Source organism: Ovis canadensis, chromosome X (assembly GCF_042477335.2).
Source record: "Ovis canadensis isolate MfBH-ARS-UI-01 breed Bighorn chromosome X, ARS-UI_OviCan_v2, whole genome shotgun sequence".
NCBI lineage: Eukaryota > Metazoa > Chordata > Mammalia > Artiodactyla > Bovidae > Ovis > Ovis canadensis.
In genome coordinates this window covers 14,829,768-14,848,063 of record NC_091727.1, presented here as the reverse complement: position 1 = coordinate 14,848,063, position 18,296 = coordinate 14,829,768, and the positions used below count along the sequence as shown (strand labels likewise).

General features: G+C 43.4%; 1 long non-coding RNA gene across 1 annotated transcript; it reads right to left on the bottom strand.

Annotated features, from left to right (window-relative positions):
* Positions 1-1,590: 1,590 nt before the first annotated feature.
* Positions 1,591-14,451, bottom strand: LOC138930916 (uncharacterized). The gene is made up of 3 exons (XR_011446284.1): positions 14,301-14,451; positions 10,624-10,816; positions 1,591-2,895 (listed from the first exon to the last, which is right to left on the bottom strand). It is a non-coding gene; the product is annotated as an uncharacterized lncRNA (long non-coding RNA).
* Positions 14,452-18,296: the final 3,845 nt, after the last annotated feature.

Here is an 18,296-nt window from a genome sequence, read left to right as displayed (position 1 = left end):
TGATCATATAGGATCACTCCAAAATAAGTTGGTGGCCTTATCCAGCCTATACTATTTAAACATGTTTCCTCACCTAAAATAAAGCCACTGGTAAAAACATGACAGTCTGGTGCAAAATGAGATAGAAACAAAGAATAGGAAGAAACCTATGCAATTAATTATGCAATTAATGGAGCAGCAATTAATATTACTTTGAATAAAGGATTTATCTGGGGAGAAACATTTTAAAAATTTTATAGTAAAATGAGTAACATTTCAGTGAGGGATAAGTATTTATTCATTCTCATCTTGATCTGCAGGAAATACTAAAATCCAAAATCCATTTGCATCAAAAGGAGAGAAGATGCTTGTCTTGAGAGAAACAGATTCTTCCTATGGGAATTAGACAGGAATTGCAGACATATTCCTTTTTTGAGGCATAACCAGTTGAAATGTGTTTCTATTTTTAATGTAACATTTAAAATTAAATTAGCAGAAAAGTTGTAAGAAGAAATTTTATTTTCTTACATGCTCCCTATTTTTCCCTACAAATTATTCGTTGTCCATCATTCATGAACTTTCTGGCATTGCCACCCCAGAGACTCCCAAGTGAGACACCACAAGATCACGGTTAACTTTGCCTTCTTCTCATTTGAAGAAGACTCCAAGTTCTTTTATTTTTATTTTTTGCTTTTATTTTTAAAATGCTTGTTAAAACTTGCTTTCTCTCCTATGATTGCCACAGGCTCCCATCATCTCCCATGTAGATTAATCTTGTACTGTTGCCTGGGTTAACCTCAAAAAAAATGAAGCAACTGACCAATTATTTGGATGATATCATGTTATACCATTCTCTTGTTTAAAAATAACCAGTGCTATTTTTAGGCAGTCAGAAGACTGCCTTCCATCTACCCTCTTAATCTTCAGTGGTCACCATTCTTCCTGCTTCTCCCCACAGCATACCCCTCTCATGTTGGCCACAGTGGGTTTTGGACACTTTCTTAACATCTGTTTCTGCACATGATTTTCCTTCAGTCTGGAATGCCCTTCTAATTCTCTTGGCACATGCCTATTCATCCTTCAATACCCAACACAAATGTCCCCTCCTTAGTGAAATCACCATACACTCCTCTGAACAGTCTCTATCACACCCTCATCTGTGGTCCCACAGTATTTTTAGAAACTATTTTTCAAATCATATTTGCTGTATAATTCTAATTTACTATATGTTTCTCTCACTAGTCTTTGAATTCTGGGAGGCCAAGAATCGAGTTGTTATTTCTAGCACTTAGTGCCATGTCTGGCACATGATTGGCACTTAGTAAATGTTGAATTAATAAATAAATCAATGAATGACAAAATACACACATGTTGCTGGGTGACCAAATCTTTTTCTTGCCTGACTAGCCTTTTGTTCTGTACAGTTGACCTTTGAATAATGCAGAGGTTAGGGGTGCCAGCCACCTCACAGTTGAAAATCAGCATATTTAATTTTACAGTTGGTTTTCCTCATCCTTGGTTCCACATCTGTAGATTCAACCAACAACAGATGGTATAGTACTGTAGTATGCATTTTTTTAAAAACCCATGCATAAATCTGACTAAGTAGTATTGCTATTTAATATAAATTTTATTTGTCAAGTCAGTTAGCAGGGGATTACCACATATTCAGCACAAACAGGAAATAAATTTCTAGCAAAGTTTAAACTTTATGCCCTATCTTCTACATCAGTAATACAATCTATACACAGAGATATATGTATTAACAGAAAATACTATTTATTCTAGTAGATGGAAACATGAATAAAAATGAGAAGAGACACTTATCATACACTCAGAGAAGTCTAAGGAGGATCCAGCAATCCTGCTTCTGGGTATATACTCAAAAGAATTGAAAACAGCATCTTGAAAAGACATTTGTACACCCATGTTCATAGCAGCATTATTTACAATAGCCAAAAGGCAGCTGCCACGAATAGATGAAGAGATAAAAAAAATGTGGTATATACAGCTGACCCTTAAACATCATGGGTTTGAACAGCACAGGTCCACTTATACGTGGATTTTTTTTTCCGTAAGTAAATATGCCAGTACCACATAATCTGCAGCTGCGTGGCTCCGCAGATACAGAGGAATTGCAGATATGGAGGGCTGGCTTTAAGGTACACTTGGATTCTCAATTTTGTAGAGGGTTGGCACTCCTCTGTGTTGTCTAAGGATTAACTGTACATACAATGGAATATTATTTCTCTTTAAAAGGAATGAAATTCTTATACACGTTACAATATGAATGAACCTTGAAACATTATGCTCAATGAAATCATCCACTCATTAAAAGACAAATATTGTATGATTCCACTTAAATGAGGCACCCAATAGTCAAAATTCATAGAAACAGAAGTAAAATGTTCATTGCCAGGGGCTGGAGGGGTGGGGGGTGGGGAATAAGCAGTTATTTAATAGGTACAGAGTTATAAGGATGGATGGTGGTGATGGTCATACAACAGTGTGACTGTAGTTAATACTACTGAACTGTACACTTAAAAAAGCTAAGATGGTAAATTTCATGTTATGTGTATTTCACAAAGAAAAAAAGAAGTAAGTCCAATGAGTCCCATACCACTGCTACCAAGAGACTTCGCGGGGCTGTGCGATGTGGCCTATGCTGACATGAAGCTGTCCCTTTAACTCCAGATGAGACCACGGCTCTGGCTCTCACCAATTTATCTGCAGAATCTTCACATTCCACGAGGAAAGAGTACCCATTATTCCAGACGTGGAGGCAGGTGGTCGGGTCATAAGAGATGGTGAGCGGCTGTAAGCCAGGATTGTAGAAACTGTCCCTCCACCGGATGTTGATGGGCGACTGGTGCTCACCCGCCGAGGCCAGGTCCACTTTCTCCCAGAGGGGGTGCACTAGGAGAAAGCACATCGGGGCTGTCATCAAGAGGCCCACTAGCTGGGATCCTCAGTGTGGGGATCATATGGGCCCATGTAGGCGTGTCCTCTGAGTTCACCTCTCATAGGAGCCAGCTGTGAGGATTAGGCAGACATCCTGCAAAGCCTGGCCAGACGTTACCATTGCTAATGTCCCTGGAGTTCTGTCTGTCACATGCATAGCTATGACACTGTAAGTTCAGGGGTACACGCACACTCTGTCTCACATGGCATCACCGGTGCTGATTTTTCTACCAGACTCAAGCGCCAGGTCTTTGTGGCAAGTCTCTGATAAATCTCAACAAATTTCTTATAATAAAGAGAGCTCTTCACTTTCACTTTTCACTTCTATGCATTGGAGAAGGAAATGGCAACCCACTCCAGTGTTCTTGCCTGGAGAATCCCAGGGACGGGGGTAACCCCAGTGAGCTGCCGTCTATGGGGTCACACAGAGTCGAACACGACTGAAGTGACTTAGCAGCATGCACATGTGATAGACAGACTCCATGTGTATAATTCAGGTTGTCCAGGTCTCTGCCCTTTAGAAGCTGCATGGATGGGCAGAACCAAGACCAACAGGAAAACCAGACAAAATATGAATTGAAATAAATCATGACCAATGCCCCTCTGTACCTCATCCCACCGCTGAGAACGAGCCTGAGGATTTGAGAAAGTGACAAGGCAGCTGCTGCCCAGTCAAACCCCTCTGTGCATGGCAGGGTCACTGGTACTCCACTTGTCAGAAAAAAAAAAAAAGCTTGCCTCCGGTTTCCTTTTACACGGGAGATGGTTCTCTTCCTGAGATAGCTGCCCCAAGCGGGATCCTACAAGTGGCTCACAGTATAGACAAAGAGCGTGCCAAGGCAGTTTCTAGACTAGTGGTTCTCACAGGAGGGAGCTATGGGGACCCCAGGAGACATTTGGCAATGTCTGGAGACACTTTTCAGTTGTCCAACTGGAGGAGGGTGCTACTGACATCTAGTGGGTAGAGGCCAGAGATGCAGCTAACATCCTCCATAGTAGCAGGACAGACTTTCACAAGAATTACATGCCCCCAAATATCAGTAATGCCAAAGTTGAGAAAGCCTGGTCTAGAGCCAAAAGCAATAGGCAAACTCAGGGTATTCCCTTTTTTCTGCTCAGCTTTTCACATACTGCACATCATCTCTTCTCCAGAGAGGTCTGAACCCAACGTTTTGGGTTTTCTCCCTCGGTATAAAGTAACTTCTGAAGAACAAGAACTTACTTGAGAGCAGGAGAACTTTCTGTTTCAGAAATCTAAAGTGAAAACTGGGAGGAACTGGCACCATATAATCATATTATTATTGGATTGGAATGCAGATTCTTTGCAGGCAGGAGCCATGTCTTCCTCCCCCTGTAGCTCCTAATTTGATATCTGAGCATGGATTATCCAAATGCTATTGTTGGGTTAAAAAGCTGTATTTGGTAGGTTTTTAGTTTGGTATTTTAAAGCTTTCAGAAACCCCCAGAACAGGCCTGAGTCAGTCTTAAAACTGACCGCCAGCAGAGGCCTGACATCATTTCCCCTCTGAGATGCCCAGAGGGAGGCTGAGGCTTTGAGCATTAACACCCTTCAAAACCAGCTGGTGAGGGTCTGTCTCCCATGGAGACTAGGGAAGACAGGAATGATGAGCAGATGCCTAAGACGATGCCCTGTTTCACCTTTAATTGGCCCCCACTTTGTTCAAGAAATGCCTAGAATCTTCTCCCTCACCTACAGAAACAGTAGCCTGAGGAAACCAGGCCTGTTCCTTCAGTGGCTCTTTTATGGTCGTAACACTCCTATCAATTCACGCCCTTCAGTTCCCAAGTTTAGCTTCCAGGCTTTCTCCCACTCACCTCCTCCTTTAGGAACCCAGACCACCCCCCACAACTATCAGGGAAACTTTGGTCACCGTCCTCTTAGTGAAGCCAGCTTTTGCCCAGGGCTTGTTTTACTAAAGATAAATTCACATTTTTGTTCTCTTCTCTCTTCCTGCATTCTAACAAAGTAAAAGTTAAAATTATTTCTCGGTAATTGCTCAGACTTTCCCTCCAAGTAGGAAGGTGATTATATGCACTAATGGAGCCTGTGTTTCCAGCTTCTTCTGTGGGGAAAATGAAATAAACAGAGCTAGCGATTCCGTCAACCAGGGTTTATGACACCACACTGTCATTAGGAACAGTTCACTAATGTGCTAAGAGCAACACAATCCCTCTAGATCCCATAGTGAAGATGTGCTCGCCTTTAGTCCTTATGTACCTGACTGGTCCTGGCTTTGCTTGACTTTGTGCTTGTACCACCTTCGGCTCCTGCCTCTGAGGTGCCCGTTTTTCAGCATCATGCCTGCCTTAGCCCCTTTATTCCTATTCCTCCTCAGAAATCAACGTCCCCTCATTCAGTTCAGGTTTGGCTCCTATTTTTGGCTTCTCACCTCTTCAGCAAGTGTCATTTCCATACCTCTCTGATTATCCTCTTAAACAATCCTCTCTTATTAATCATTGCATTCTGGTCTTTTCCTTCAAAACGTTTATTACACAGGTATAATGATAATTATATGCATGTATGCATACTTATCTGCTGCCCCTCTAGTTTCCCCCTAGCTGGCTTTTAATCACTGCTTGTGGACTAAATGTACAAAATAAAGACCATTCTGGGAAGGGTTTGAGAGGGTAAGAGGCAGGAAGGCTAGGGCCCCCAAAACGGAGGAAATAGGCTGCAAGTGTCAGACATTTTTTCTCTCTCTTAAGCAGCAGAAGAAACAAACTACAAGTCAGATGTTTTTCCCTTCTCTATACAAAATTAAAAGGTGGTTTCCTTTAAAATTCTGTGTTGCCATGGCAACACCTGTTTCCACCAGAACTTAACTTTTCTCAAACCTTGAGCTAAGCAAACAATGTGTTTTTCTTATGGAAATGTTTTTCTTAAGCTATGTTAATGAACTATGTATTTATCTTAGACTCCCTCTTTCTTCAGGTCTATTCTGCTTAAGACTCAGAACCCACTTGACAAACCAGTATGTTTTACTCATGCAAATGTTCTCTTAAGCTGTGTTAATAAGACTATGTATTTACTTGGAGACCTGCCTTTCGTCAAGATTCATATCAGTCGTTTTAAGGCCTGGGATGACTCACCTTGTGCCAGTGCTATCTCAAAATGGATGTTGTGGGTGATGTGCCTGATGCCACTCAGTTTTGAGACATTTCCTTTCTCTATTAGCTAGTAAGTATATAACTTCCTGCTAAAGACTAGCAGCGGGGCACTCTTTCTGCCCCTTTCTGATGTCTCCTGTCAGCTTTCTCTATCTCCTTTATACGTTAATAAAACTTTATTACACAAAAGCTCTGAGCAGTCAAGCCTCGTCACTGGCCCTGGATTAAATTCGTCTCCTCTGGAGGCCAAGAATCCTGGTGTCTTTCAAGGCTCAGCAACAACCTTTCAGGTTCATTCCTGTCTTACCTTTATTTCCTTTTACTCTGCTGAGCACATTGTTTTTTCCTTAAGGATCTTTGAGGTTTCTCTCTTCTTTGCCCAGCCCATGACCACCAGCCTAGTTTAGGCCCCTACACCATACACTTTTCCTCGAAGAAAAGTCCTTTTGCTCACTTTTCCTCCTATGTTACTGTTAGAAGCACACTGATGGAAACTGCCCACCCTGGCCAGGCACCATAGTAACCATTTGCGTAAGTTGTTTTATGACAGGAGATCCTGATAAGAAATACGGAACTAATAAGCCACCACCAACCGGAAGAATTCGGGAAAGGTTGAAAGGAGACACTGGGTGTCCGTCCACTTTCCAGAATCCCTCTCGCTAGCATCCATCTTGGCTGAGCAATGCGTGCGCCACCAGGAAAGACTCTGAATTAGAATGACTGGCCAAAGACCACCAGGAAACTAATCCCATCACCATAAAACCTGAGACTGCGAGCCATGCGGCAGAGCATTTTTCCTGGGTTCCATTACCCTTATTGCTCTCCACCCAGGTGCCCTTTCCCAATAAAATCTCTTGCTTTGTCAGCACGTGTCTCCTCGGACAATTCTTTTCCATGTGTTAGACAAGAGCCCAGTTTCGGGCCCTGGAAGGGGTCCCCTTTCCTGCAACATTACTACCCTCTACTATGTTTTGCCATCCATCAGTTTTCCTAAATTACCACCTTTATTATGTTGTTCCCATGTTAAAGACTATGTGAAGTTCAAACTTCTGTCTCCAGGCACCAAGGTTTTCATGCCCATCTAATTTTATTTCTCATCCTTCCCAAACTCTGGTCTTGCCACGCTATTCCAGAACCTTGCCAGGTTACTCCCATTGGTCAGTCAGTGAGATGTGCTGAAAATGTAGGGTACAGGATACCCCACTGGGTTTGAAGACTTACTCATGTAAACTACCTCACTAATAATTTTTATATTGATTACATGTTACAGTGATAATATTTTGGATATATTGAGTATATTATGCACATGTGTGCATGCTCAGTTGTGTCTCTTTGCGACACCATGGACTGAAGGCCCACCAGACACCTCTGTCCATGGAATTTTCCACGCAAGAATACTAGAGTGGGTTGCCATTTACTGCCCCAGAAGGTTCTTTCCTGGGACCAAACTTGCATCTCTTGTGGCTCCTACATTGGCAGGCAGATTCTTTACCACTGTGCCACCTCAGCATTTGACCTGTTTCTTCATCCCTCACTTACTGTGACTATTAAATCAGAAGAGTACATGTGGCTTGCATTATATATCTTTTGGACATCACTGCTCTATACCGTCATTAACCTTTTCTCCTGTATCTTGCCCTGTACTGTCCTTTTTCTTGAGATATGCTATTTCCTCATCAAATTGAATGCCATCCTAGTGGGCCTAGGGATACTGCAGTGAGGGTATACACAGGGACCCTCCATGTGACTTTGTTGAGGATGGTCACAGAATCACAGACTGCCTTGTTAGAGCATCAGGGCTGTAAGAGGCACTTTGACGCTGAGCCCAGGTAACCACAGCATCACATGCAGTTACCTACAGCAGACTAAGGCCCATGTTTCCTGGTGGTCAGTTTAGGGCTTTTTGCTAGTACTCTGTAGCTGCAGATACCCCTGAGGCTGTTAATTAAATCCAAAAGGTTCTTAATGCATCCATTGTTTCTCAAGATGATTTGAAAGTTAATGGAAAACAATATAGTCTGGGTATCCCAGCCCATATTATCAGGGGAATAATGGAATTCTTTGTGAAGACACTGCAAAACAAGCTTTTCTCCAGGCTTTATTAGTGTTCTTTGAAATTAATTAGAGAAATAATAGAACAGTTTTCTAACATAGTTCAGTTATAAAATAGACCAGTCCTGTCAAATAGAATTTTCTCTGCTAATGGAAATTTCCACAGGTGGCCATACAATCTGAATATATTATTTACATGTAAATACATACATGTGGCTAATAGCTACATTTTATACATTGCTATTCTATTCCAATTTGTTTTAAAAATAAATGTTCCTCTTCTGTCTAAAACTAGGGAGATCACAAATGTTAAGAATCAATAGAATAGTAACAAATCTGTACCATTTCCATTCTAGATTATATTTTTTATATTTCATTAAAAATTAGTATTATTAAACCTATTTCCCAATGGTCTAAGATCTCATACCTAAATGTTTTTTATCAGACAAAAGATTAGGCTAAATTTCACTAGATGATACATGAAATGTAATTGATTTTCTTTTCATTTTGGGTAATTGGTGCAGGCTTTTATCTTTATTTTATCATATTACCAGTCCGCAGGGTTAGGACTGTCAACATTTACTGTCTGTAGCTTGAGAGCACAGCAAATAGCAGTTTGAGTTGACACCAGTGATTCCCTGGGGCTGATGGGGAATGAAGGTAGAGCACGGGGCACAGGCCCCAGTGAAATGCTGCTTCTCAACCTGCCATCACCCTCCTCCTCAGTCAGTCCTCGCTGTGCTCCCCAGATCCTAAAAATGGTCAGACATCTGAGGGGGCTGCTGAGCATGACATGATGATGGTGGTGATGACGTGACAACTGTGGTACTGGAGGTAGCTGCCAGCACTGAGTTCTCACTGTGTGGGAGGCGCTCGTTAACAACTTTGAACATTAACTAACCCCTAGTGGTCTTGGATCACAAGTGTATTGGGCCTTCCTCTGGGGTACTAAGCTTCCAGAATCAATGAGTATTGTCTTCTTAACCAAATGATGAGGGACCAGGATATCCAAACAGGACATGCTCAGTGGCCCAGGGCACCAAAGACCAATATTCTCCTGGGTGGAACAAGGAGGGACAGTGTAATATGTGAAAACCACAATCAAACAGTGAGTCTCACCTGTTTCCTCTAGTAAGTAACAAATAAGAACATTTCATCTGATGTGGGAAATTAACCAAAAGAAGTCCCCCTGGGACTTCCCTGGTGGTCCAGTGGCTAAGATCCTGCATTTCCAATTTCCAACTAGATCCCACATGCTGTTCAAAAAGGACCCCATGTGTTGCAACCAAAGATTCCAAGTGCTGCAACTAAAACCCAAATAAATAAAAATAAATATAAAAAATGTTTATTGAAAGACAGAATACCCCACCTACCTAAGCCACTACTTTTGGGGTTTTGTCAGCACTAAAAGGAGCAAACTATCCTAAAGACATGGGCATACTTGATTTACTTTCATCATTGTGTAAATACAAAAAAGTAAATACTTTCTGTAAATATAAACAAACAAGAAAATAAGGAATACCCTCACACACAAGATTTAGTAACTAGATAAATATGACTACTTTTTTCCATTTTTAGCCTTAGACTGCAAAGTACCAGTGTTGAGAAGAAGCCATTCTGGGGAGGATGTGGGCTTGCTGGTAGGAAGCCACACCCAGCAACCAGCAATTTATTATGACTCAGGCCAGTTCAGTTTAATGAGAACACAGTTAGTGATGGAAGAAACAAAATAAACTTAGAATAAAAATATATATATGAAGCAGTTTCAAGGCAATGGATTTAGCTAGATTGGCATTCTCATAAATTCCTTTTTTAATGTGCAAATAAGGTCAGAGAGAGTAAACCCAAGGAAGTTGAGAAACCTACAATCTGGAAGCAAACCAACATTGGAAAACTGTGAATTCACTGTGAATGGTGGAAAATATAGAAAATAACTATTGGGCAGATACACTTAACCAGTGCATTAAACTCATGTCTCCACCATCACACACATTATCCTCTCCTATCATCCCAGGGGTTCTGTGCCAGTGTCCCTTTGCCTCCAGGGGACCTTTAGGGAGGTCTTGAGACAGTTAGGGATGCCATGCAACATCTGCAGCGCACAGTCCAGCCCCGACAGCACGGAATGAGCCACCCCCACGGCAGCAGTGCCGTGGAGTCAGGGAAGACCGCCTGCCACCTCCCCTGATCTGCGGGGTCACAGCGAAGCACACATGGGCCAGGTGGTCAGCTACAAGTAACTCTTCTGCAATTTCTGATGAGAGATGGAACGTTCCAGACTACATCATCATGATGTGTACCTCAGACTTAGGTCAGCTGTAGCTCAATAAAGTTAGGGGAAAAACTTCCCATATTTTCACAAACAGGGAAATAATGGGGTATTCTCCTCAAGGCATCTAATCCCAGTCTGGAATGCCACAGACATCAGAGCTGCACACTCAACACACGTGACTCTTAGGAGACAACCAGGCTTCCGCTCTGTCCAGGCAGCCGTGTACTCACAGACTCGGTTCCGGGATTTGTAAGTGCAGGTGTAGAGGCTGCAAGGCCTTGCAGGCGTGGACCTCGGAATCTGGAACCTTCTCCAGTGTCTTGCATGGAGAGGCTTGAAGAACGACCCTCAGGTAACTCATCACCACCATCTTTAGCTTAAAATCTTGATCAGCTCTCCAGTAGCTTGCAGAAACCTAATAACCTAGAGGCAGGACAGAAGAGGCAACGCCATAAACAACAGAGGTCCCGATCATGTGGAAAACATCATTCAGATTGTTTGTATGGGGAAGGGGGAGGTAAATATGGTAGGAGTGGAGTAACCCAGGAGGAGGGTGCTAGGAGATGAGGTCCAGAGGTAGTGGATGCCGTATCAAGGAGACATCTAGGCCATTGTAAAGGTTCTTTCTCAGGGTTTCTCAGCTTAGGCATTGTTGACATTTTTGACTAGACAAGTCTGTTGTAAAGAACTGGTCTTTGCACTGTAGCATGTTTAGAAGCATCCTTTGTCTCCACCTACTAGATACCAGTGGTACCCTCCATCCAACTGTGACAACCCAAAATATCCTCAGGCATTGCAGATGTCCCCTGGAAAACAGGAGTCACCTCTGATTGGGAACTACTGCTCTATGCAAAATGGGAACACAATGAGGTTTTTGGAGTAGAGGAGGAATTTAATCTGATATACATTTAAAAAATATCATTCAGGGTGGCCTATTGGAAAATGACCAGAATAGAAAAAAGAAGCAGGGACTCCATTCAGGATAATCCAGGGGCTGCAACTAAGGATGCTGCAGTGGACGTGGTGGGAAGTGGTTGGGCACTGACTGTCTATCTTCGGGCCAGAGCCTGTAAGATGTGAAAGAAAGTAGTCAAGGAACACTGGCAGATTCTTGGCCTAAACAACTGCAAGGATGGAGTTGCCATGAACTGAGATGGGAAAGCTGTGTGTGGAAAAGGTTTTGGGTGGGAAATCCATAGATCAGATTTGGGTATGTGGAGTTTGAAATGAATTTCTGATAATTCAAGTGGGAGAATATGGTAGAATAGTCTAGCTTATGGTAGAACAAGGATGAATCCCTGAACAGAGAAACAGAACCTGGCACAGCGAGTGAGGGAAAGATGGTGCTCTTATTGCTAACCCTACTGGATTTGAGGTGCTGAGGCGGGGGCAGGCGAGAGCAAAGGTCTAGGGAGAGCTGGCAATGCAGCGCTGCTGCTCAGGAGAAGTGAGGCTAGAAAGAGAAACAAAATCCCCTCCCCCAGGGGTAACAGGTGTCTAGAGGGAGACTAACAAAATGGAGTGATTAGGGAGGCCTAGAGAAAAGTCAAATGCAATCAAGGAAGGAAGGGAGCATGAAAGGTCAGGGGCAAGGAGGGTTCCAGGGAAATTTAAATAGAAAATTTAGCCTGCAATGTGGGAGACCTAGGTTCGATCCCTGGGTTGGGAAGATACCCTCAAGGAAGGAATGGCAACCCACTCCAGTATTCTTGCCTGGAGAATCCCCATGGACAGAAAAGCCTGATGGGCTGCAGTCCATGGGGTCACAATGAGTCGGACACAACTGAGTGACTAAGCACAGCACAGGCTACAATACCTGTAACAAGAGACTATTTATGTCAAGATACATGCTTCAGAAAGATCCTTATCAGAAAAATGTTTATGAATTTATACCTAAACTACAAAATTTAGCATTAAAAGTAAACTAATACTCATTATTAAATAGGCCACAGATGAATCCTGGAATGTATAAATGTACAGTATTCTCAAGCTGTATTTTGTTTTATAGGCACAGAAAGATGTGCCCCTGACATGGATGGACCCCAGGGAAGGTAAGCTTTCTGTGCTACATCCCCTTTGCTATTATTATTTATGTTCTTAGATTTTACTTACACCTTCCTTATCTGCTGTTTTGCAGACAGAAATCCATGAATGAAAATAGATTCCAAAAGCCTTTTAAAATAATTTGTAGATTAGTTATTAAATGCCTTGGCTCTCGAACTCTGCCTGATTAAGCCATTTATATTTTGCAAAACAGAAAAAAAAATAACCCAACTAAAGGTTATTATTACGTTGAAAACAAATTTCTTGATTCTTATCAAATGGACTGTTGACTTTTTGCCTTCTGATTTAGAAAGGAAGATAGCCTTTTCCAATTCTCTGAAATTTTAATTATATGTTTCCTTATCTTGACTGAGAAAGATCTACTTCCTCCTCTGACTCACTTCTTTCAAAGTATGATCCCAATATGGGGTTATCAAAGGTTAAGTTTATAATTGTTTAGTGTACTGCAACTAATTGCTCCGGTGGAATTTCCCTCTTTCCATCAGATGTCCTCAATATTCATATTTAGTCAAAAGGAACTCAACTCTTATTGTACTCCAAGTATAAGTGGTGGCAGCCTTTTGCCTGGCTCCAGGAACATCAGGGCAGATGTGCACAAGCACAGCAATGGTGCTCTTGCTTCTTTCGGCCTTCAGATGAATTTTTAGACCTGGTATTGAGTTTAAATTTCTGAGTAAAGTAGGAAAGCCTTAGAAAGTTGAAAGGTTTTCATTTCCAAGATACTCAGGAACAGTGTAGCTCTTTACTAGGGCCCTAAGCAGGGAGGGGGGAAAGCAGGAGATGAATGAACTTTGGTAAGCTGTGGACTTCAATGCAGGCTGAGAATAGAGACCATTCTGAGGGATGTGCAGGGGCAGCTTATGGTAGGGTGAAAGCTTTCACCAGATTCCCGAGCTCCCTCCATATTCCATCAAGAATTTTGAACAGCACAGTGAAGATGACCAGGTTTTCAGCAAAGGAAAAAGGGGAAGCAGAAAGCAATGCGGTTTACAGTGGTTGACAGAGAATGAATCCTACTCAACATATGGTGAACACATCTTTGTTATCTCCCCATGTTTTTCAAGCTTTTCAACAAAAATAAACAAGAAGAAATTACATTAATAACAAGGAATTTCCAGCATCCTTAGAGCAGTATCTTTTACTTACTTTATTTTTTGGCCTCCCTGCACCTTAGTTTCCAGACTAGGGATCGAACCCGTGCCCCCTGCAATGGAAGCTTGGAGTTTTAACCACTGGACCACAAGAGAAGTCTGAGAGCAGTAGCTCTTAACTCATGCCACAAAGAATCACAGCCACCAACAACATCTGTATTTGGTAGACACTTCCCCTCTAGCTCCAGGACTGGACACAAAAGAAAAACAAAAGAAGAACTGAGTAGAGAAGGCTTAGATATGGCCACAAGACATAGCTGCTGATCCTCTGCTCTGAGGGTGGTTGTGAATCTGTCCGTAGCCCTTGGCATAGTCAGGGAGATCAACAATGCAGGTATGACTGAATCCCAGTTTGGTAGGACTCGATCACTGAAACTGCCAGCCCCTCACTTCCCAAACTCTCTGGGACACCTGTTCTACTTTTAAATGCACAAAACTCTAAGGGAGGGGGTGTAGTTTTCTGGCGACTCTCATAGCAGTGGAACAGGATTAGAGGAGGGAAGGAGTGATTTCCTGCTTCTTTCTCCTCCGTCCAACAGAGGAGCCCCGCCGGGACTGGCCATCTCTAGAGGGGCCAAAAGCTGTCCCGGGTCCGGAGCCCACTGCAGCGCGTGGTAATGTGTAGAAAAGGATCCCTGCTCTCTCTGCTAGGTAACGCTTCCCTGCGCCCACGCTCCACTTAACCGCCCGACCTTATCCGAAGATTTCCCAGAGCGGAAACCCCTCTGTTTGCCACCGGGATGCGAGGGTCATGCGTGCGGCCATGTTGTCTACGCCCCCTGTCGCCTAGATACGCCCCTCACGCCGCAACACGTCATTTCGCTTACCCCACGTCACGGCCCCGCGCGCTCCGCCCACGTCCCGACGAAGCCGGAAATCCTTCCCCGCCCCCGGCCACACCCCCCGTGTCGGAGACCGAAACTCTTCTCCGCCCAGCCCTCCACCTGCTCTTCTCCCTGACTATACCGCTGCTGCCATCGCTCCGGGCTTCCAGCCGCGGTAAGGAGCCTGTGCGGTAAGTTGGTCCCGCCTCTGGCCTCTGCCTGGACCCACCCTTCCTTGGAGCAGGGCCATCTTTGTCGCACACCTTAGCGCGTCAAAGCCACGCCCCCACAGACCATCCACGGCCACGTTCACCGTACGTCCTTACGCTGCGCCTACACCAGGGCCCGCCTTTCTGTTACGTCACTCGCGTCTCATACGCCACTCCTCCCCACCGACACTGATCAGAATCCTTTCACATTCTTTTTCTCCTTCGGGTCATGTTTGTTGAGCTGACACCACGCCACTCCCTTTGTGCTTATGTCTCTGCCTCCACTTTGATAGTTTATCTGCCCTCTGCCTGAGCTCACACCCCGCAGGCTCGACCGACTCTGTCTTGCGCTTATGAACGACTATGCCACGCCACTCACGTTCCGATTGAGTCCAACGTTTTCAGGTCACGCCTCTGTGCTACTCCTAGGCCACTCCCCTCCCGACGTGGCCGTCGCTGACGCTCCTTCCCACGGTGTCCAGGCCGGTCCCTCAGTTCCTTGCCGCACCACATGATCCTGACGTGTTCGTTGATCACACTAACTCCGCGCACGCGCGTTTCCCTGTATTCCGTCGTGGCCACTCCCTGGATTCCCAGGACAGCCACTTCTGGTTACACTCTTGGCAGATCCACGCCCCCTGCTGTCCCCTTCTTGGCCGAGCCTGATCTTGAGAAGCCTCAGAGAAGCGGGCGGAGCTTACGAATTTCTGGAGGAAATCGGCCAGGTCTCTCAGAGCTAGATGTTGGCGGCTTTTACAGGGTGAAACGAACTTGCAGGTTTCTGCTTCTCGCCTAAAAATAGGTTTGCTTCATATTTCTCCGGGTTCCAAACACCACAACTCCAAGAGCAGAAACAGGGTAGGAAAGGTAACTGAGGACCAACTGAAACTATGTTCCTACCAGCTCACCAACCGAGTTTAAATAGCGGGCTGCATGGATTAAGCACACTCCTCTACTTCCTAATGTCTCCTTCGACTTTTTAAGGTATCTAGTGCCCTCCTGCTGTGTAGGGCCTGTGAAGATAACACCACACTTAGATTTATGCGTGTGGACCCCTTCTTCGAGAGGTCTTTACTGTCTCGATTTACAATTCTGGGTCCACAGAGAAAAGATTAAAGAGGTTATTACCAGCTTCCCCCCCCCCCGCCCCCCGCTTCCTGTCCACAAATCTTTGTCTTCCCCTTCTAGGGGAAGGACACTTTCCATTAGCCATTCAGTTATTCATGCACTGAAATCATATTTATGGAGTACTATGTTCCAGTGCCAAGAGAGACTTCAAGGAGCTTATAGCCTGAGGTTTCCCAGCTTGGGTTTGGATGGGATAAGAATTGAAGAGAAAATTAGCTAAGATGTGGTCAGGGGGTTGGTTATAGGTGGAAGAGGGCTTGGTAAATGGCTCTCTTTTTAAAATTGAGATTTAATTGACATATTACAATATATTGGTTTCAGGGGTACACATAATGATTCAATATTGATATAATTGTGAAATGATCACCACAGTAAATCTAATAAACATCCACACATAGTTACAGATTTTTGTGATGAGACCTTTTAAGATTCACTCTCTTTGCAACTTGCAGATCCACAACACGATGTTGTTAACTGTAGTCACCTTTCTGTACATTACATCCCTATGACTTATTTACTTTGTGAATAAGTTTGTAGCTTTTCATTCAGTTCAGTTCAGTCGTTCAATCCTGTCTGACTCTTTGTGACCCCATAGACTGCAGCATGCCAGGCTTCCCTGTCCATCACCAACTCCCGGAGCTTGCTCAAACTCACGGCGAGTCGGTGATGCCACTCAACCGTCTCATCCTCTGTCATCCACTTCTCCTGCCTTCACTCTTTCCCAGCATCAGGGTCTTTTCCAATGAGTCAATTCTTTGCATCAGGTGTCCAAAGTATTGGAGCTTCAGCTTCAGCACAGTCCTTCCAGTGAATATTCAGGACTGATTTCCTTTAGGATGGACTGGTTGGATCTCCTTGCAGTCCAAGGAACTCTCAAGAGTCTTCTCCAACACCACAGTTCAAAAGCATCAATTCTTTGGCACTCAGCATTTTTTATGGTCCAACTGTCAGATCCATACATGACTGCTGGAAAAACCATAGCTTTGATTAGACAGACCTTTGTGGTAATGTCTCTGCTTTTTAATATACTGTCTAGGTTGGTCATAGCTTTTCTTTCAAGGAGCAAGCATCTTTTGATTTTCAAGGCTGCAGTCACCATCTTCAGTGATTTTGGAGCCCCCCAAAACAAAGTCTGTCACTGTTTGCATTGTTTCTCTATCTGTGCCGTGAAGTGATGGGATTGGATGCCATGATCTAGTTTTTTGAATATTGAGTTTTAAGCCAGCTTTTTCCCCTTTCCTCTTTCACTTTTATCAAGAGGCTCTTTAGTTCCTTTTCACTTTCAGCCATAAGGGTGGTGTCATCTGCATATCTGAGGTTATTGATACATCTCCCAGCAATCTTGATTCCAGCTTGTGCTTCATCCAGCCCAGCATTTCGCATGATGTACTCTGCATACAAGTTAAGTAAGCAAGGTGACAACATACAGCCTTGACATACTCCTTTTCCAACCAGTCTGTTGGAACCAGTCTGTTGTTCCATGTCTGGTTCTGTTGCTTCTTGACCTGCATACAGATTTCTCAGGAGGCAGGGGAGGTGGTCTGGTATTCCCATCTCTTGAAGAATTTTCAAGCTTGTTGTGATCCACACAGTCAAAGGCTTTGGTGTAGTCAATAAAGTAGAAGTAGATGTTTTTCTGTAATTCTCTTGCTTTTTGACCTCTGGTTCCTCTGCCTTTTTTAAATCAAACTTGAACATCTGGAAGTTTTCGGTTCATGTACTGTTGAAGCCTAACTCGGAGTACTTTCACTCATTTTACCCACCTCTACCCCCTGCCTTTGGCAACCCCCAATCTGTTCTCTGAATCTGTGAGTTCAGGTTCGTGTGCGTGTGTGTTTTTGGATTCTACGTATAAGTGAGATAATAAGGTATTTGCTTCCTCTGTCTGGCTTATTTCATTTAGCATAATGCCCTGCAGGTTCATTTGTTTGTTTTTGAGATGCACAGTTTTTCTTGATGTTTAGTCCCAACGGAAATCCTAAGTTCTCATCATAATGATGCTATGAACTAAGTAGGACGCAAATGTCTTAAAGAATTTCATACAGATCCCCTCAATGTAAACTGTTGCCATAGTAACAAAGCACAGTTCATTAAATCAATTCTGTGAACCACCCACACTTTCCTGTTTATTTGAGATCACAGACCCTTAATGGTATGGCTTAGTCAGGGCAGCGTTAAGATCATTATTCCCCATGATGGCAAGTAAGTTTCAACTCACATGTCGACTGACTGAATAACTGCATTGGAGTTTTGTGATTGAGACCGGGCTCAGAAGTAAAACGTTCTATAATAGATTAACAATGTCTTTTGTGGGTTCAGGATGGATGAGTGGTTGCAAAAACTTATCTGGCATCTCTGATTTGTAGTAATAGAGGTCTTACATCCATGTCTTTTAGGCAGTCTTTAAAAATATTTCTTACTGTAAGTTTTTGTTGATTTCATAAAGTAGAAATATCAAGGTCATTGTCACTGGCCACAAGGGCAAAAACTTTGATCTTTTGATTACTTCATGTACTTTGTATATCAA